Source organism: Orycteropus afer, unplaced genomic scaffold (assembly GCF_000298275.1).
Source record: "Orycteropus afer afer isolate SDZICR_OR568_19922 unplaced genomic scaffold, OryAfe1.0 scaffold00224, whole genome shotgun sequence".
NCBI lineage: Eukaryota > Metazoa > Chordata > Mammalia > Tubulidentata > Orycteropodidae > Orycteropus > Orycteropus afer.
Window position 1 is genome coordinate 3550137 of NW_006921811.1, and position 4663 is coordinate 3554799.

Genomic DNA, 4663 nt, shown 5'->3' on the forward strand with positions numbered 1-4663 from the left:
TGACATGAGACAAAGTATATGTGAACTGCTGTATGGAAAGTGAATTTGCTCAGTATATCTTCACCCAAATCACAATTAAAAAAACTAAACTAAAAAAGAAAACCAAAAGGGAAGAACATGCTCAGCATTTCTCAAACTGAAAGAACTGAAGAAAAAATTCAAGCCTCGAGTTGCAATACTGAAAGATTTTATGGGCAAAATATTGAATGATGCAGGAAACATCAAAAGAAGGACAAAGGAAGACACAGAGTCTCTGTACCAAAACGAACTTCTTGATTTTCATCCATTTTAGGAAGTGGTGTATGATGGTACTGAAGGAAAAATTTGAAACAGCACTGAAGGAACTGGTGAAAAACAAGACTCCAGGAATTGACAGAATACTTCCTGAGATTTTTCAGCAAAAGGATACCATGCTGGAAGCACTCACTAGTCCATGTCAAGAAATTTGGAAGACAAGTACCTGGCCAATTGACTGAAAGAGATCCATTCCAAAGAAAGGTGATCCCACAGAATGTAGAAATTATTGAGCAATATCATTAATATCACATGCAAGTAAAACCTCACTGAAGATAATTCAAAAACAGCTGCAGCAGTATATTGACAGAGAATTTCCAGAAATGCAAGCTGGATTCAGAAGAGGATGTGGAATGAGGGATACCATTGCTGATGTCAGATGGATCTTGGCTGAAAACAAAGAATATCAGAAAGATGTTTACTTGTGTTTTATTGACTATGCATAAGCATTTGATTATGTGGATCATTACAAAGTATGGATAACATTGAGAAGAATGGGAATTTCACAACACTTAATTGTGTTCATGAGGGACCTGTAGGTAGACAAGGGGGCTGTCACTCAAACAGAACAAGGGGATACTGCATGGTTTAAAATCAAGAAGAGAGTGGGTCAGGGTTGTATCTTTTCCCATACTTACTCAATATGTATTCTGAGCAAATAATCTGAGAAGCTGGACTCTATGAAGAAGAACGTTGCATCAGGACTGGAGGAAGACCATAACTGTGATATGCAGAAGACACCACCTCGTTTGTCGAAAGTGAGGATGACTTGAAGCACTTACTGAAGAAGATCAAAGACTACAATCTACAGTATGGATTGCATCTCAACATAAAGAAAATGAAAATCCCCACAATTAGACCAATAAGCAGCATCATGGTAAATGGAGAGAAGATTGAAGTTGGCGAAGATTTCATATTACTTGGTTCCACCATCAACACCAATGGAAGCAGCAGTTAAGAAATCAGACAAGCATTGAACTGGGCAAATCTGCTGCAAAAGACTGCTTTCCAGTGCTGAGGAAAAAGATGTCTTTGAAGACTAATGTACACCTAACCCAAGCCATGGTGTTTCAATCACTTCATATGCATGTGAAAGCTGGACAATGAACATGGAAGACTGAAGAAGAGTTGATGCTTTTCAGATGTGGTGTTGGCAAAGAATACTGAAAGTACCATGGACTGCCAGAAGAACTAACAAATCTGTCCTGGAAGAAGTGCAGCCAGAATGCTCCTTGGAAGCAAGAATGGCCAGAAGAGACCATTCTCTGGAGAAGGAGGTCATGTTTGGTAAGGTGGAGGGTCAGCGAAAAACAGGAAGGCCCTCAACAGGATGGGTTGGGACAGTGGATACAACGAAGGGCTCAGGTATGGCAAGGATAGTGAGGCTGGTGCCGAACAGGACAGTGTTTCCTTCTGTTGTATATAAGGTTGCTATGAGTCAGAGTTGACACAATGGCACCTAACAACAACAACAATGGTGCAGTCATTAAGGCATTTAGCTGCTAACCAAAAGGTTGATGGTTTGAAACCACCAGCTACTCTATAGGACAAGATAAGGCAGTCTGCTTCTGTAAAGATTTACAGCCTTAGAAGCCCTATGGGGCAGGTCCAATCTGTTTTACAGGGTGGCTATGCATCGGAATCACCTTGACAGCAGTGGGTTTTTTGTTTTCTTTTGTTTAGTTTGGGTTGACAGTTGACTGAGGCATGGTCACATGGCCACACAAGGTAGGTGGAATTCTTTCCAAGATTGTGGAGCAAAGCTGGGTCTCTTCCTGCAGCAGTGGCTGGGCGGGGATGCTAAGGGGTTTGCCAGGAGCCATTTTCTCTGTCTGTGGCTGAAGAGAATGAGTTACACACAGAAAAAAAGAGACAGGGAGAGAGAAAGAGAATAATCATAAGCAGAACAAGGTGGGGGGGAGAGGAAAAAGGACAAGAAGGAGAAGGATGAACAAGAAGGAGAAGAGGAGGAGGAGGAGAAGGGGATGAAGGATTAGTGCAGGAGGAAGGGGAGGGGTGGGAGCGAGAGGAGGAAGAAAAAAAACGGAGGAAATAAAGAAGAAAGAGGGGAGAGGTAAGGGAAACAGAACCTCTTGGGACACCCCTGCAAAGCCATGCCCTGGTCTTTGCGGTTACAAATGCCAATAAATTGCACATTTGCTCCAATATGTCTGAGATGAGTTTCAGTTGCCCCTGCAACTGGCAAAACCCTAAGTAGAGTAAAGAGCATACAGGGTACAATGGGGATGTGAAAAGCAGGGCGTGCACTTCCTGTTTGGGGCTGAGGAAGGGATGCACAGAAGAGAGGGCGCCCAAGGGAATTCACCCATCTTCCAGCATGAAGGAACATCATGTGTTAAGGTTCAGAGGCAAGAAACATGCTGTGTTGAAAGGATACATATTTCAGAACTGAAAGCATGGGGACACCTCTGTTATCCACAAGAGTGTGTTTCTCACCATTTGTGGAGAAGGAGAGTTTTCTCTACATCAGTAAGACCTTCCACACAGAAGGTAATAATACACAGTCAGGTTTCCCTGTCCCTCTTGTCTTCCTCAGGGAGGATCTCTCGAGCTGCTTGCCTGGTAGTGATGATGGTTTTGTGTAAGTGGTGATGGTGCCTCTTACCTAGCTCTTTTCATTCATTTTTCAGAAGATCTGGGCAGAGTTAGAATAACTGAAAAGTGGGAAGTCTCTTCAAGTTAACTTTAGATCTCAGCCTTATCAGCAGGAATTCTAACCATGTAAGCAGGTGACCCACCATTCCTAAGACCTTGAGTACATCCTACCTGAATTTAGATAATCTGGTGGTGTAGTTTCTAAGGCATTTAGCTACTAACCAGAAGGCTGATGATTCAAACCCATTCAACCACTCCTCGGAAGGAAGACTGGGCAATCTACTTCTGTAGAGACACTGCTTCAGAAACCCAAGGAGGGGTCGCTGTGAGTTGGAAAATGACTCAATAGCAGTGGTTTCTTTGGTATAAAGAATACATCTAACACATTGAACGTTAATAACCAAAGTCCAGACCAGTTGTGGGATGACATCAAGAACATCATACATAAAGAAAGCAGAAGGTCCTTAAAAAGACAAGAAAGAAAGAAAAGACCAAAATGAATGTCAGAAGAAATTCTGAAACTTGCTTTTGAACAGAAGGTAGCTAAAGTGAATGGAAGAGATGATGAAGTAAAAGAGCTGAACAGAGTACTTCAAAGGGCAGCTTGAGAAGACAAAGGAAAGTATTATAATGAAATGTGGAAAGACCTGGATTTAGAAAACCAAAAGGGAAACACACGCTTGGCATTTCTCAGGCTGAAAGAACTGAAGATAGAATTCCAGCCTCGAGTAGTAGTATTGAAGGATCTCGTAGGCAAAATATTAAATGACGCAGGAGGCATCAAAAGAATAAGGAAGGAATACACAAAGTCACTGCACCAAAAAGAATAGGTCAACATGCAACCATTTCAGGAGATAACATATGATCAAGAAATGATGGTGCTGAAGGATGAAGTCCAAGCTGCACTGAAGGCATTGGGAAAAAAAAAAAAGCTTCAGGAATTGGCAGAATTCCAACTGAGATGTTTTGACAAACCAATGCAGCACTGGAGGCATGAAATTTGCCAAGAAATTTAGAGGATAGCTACCTCCCCAAATGAGTAGAAGAGATCCATATTTGTGCCAATTCCCAAGAAAGGTGATCCAACAAAACATGGAAATCATCACATGCAAGTCAAATTTTGCTGAAGATAATTCAAAAACGACTGCAGCAGTACATCAATGGAGAACTGCCAAAAATACAAGCCAGATTCAGAAGAGGTTGTGGAACAAGGGTGATCATTGCTGATATCAGATGGATGTTGGCTGAGAGCAAGGAATAACAGAAAGACGTTTATCTGTGTTTTACTGACTATATAAATGCAGTTGACTGTGTGGATAATAACAAATTATAGATAACATTGTGAAGAATGGGAATTCCAGAACATTTAATTGTGCTCATGGAGAAACTGTACACAGACCAAGAGGCAGTTGTTCAAATAGAACAAGGAGATACTGCATGGTTTAAAATAAAAAAAAGTATGTGTCAGGATTGTACTTATTCAATCTGTATGTTGAGCAAATAATGTGAGAAGCTGGACTATATGAAGAAGAATATGGCCTCAGTTGTGGAGGAAGACTCATTAACAATCTGCGGTATGCAAACGACACAACCTTGCTTGCTGAAAGCAAAGATGACTTGAAGCACTTACTGATGAAGATCAAAGACTGCAATCTTCAGTATGGATTACACCTCAACATAAAGAAAACAAAAATCCTCACAATTGGACCAATAAACAACATTAAGATAAATGGAGAAAAGAATGAAGTTGTCA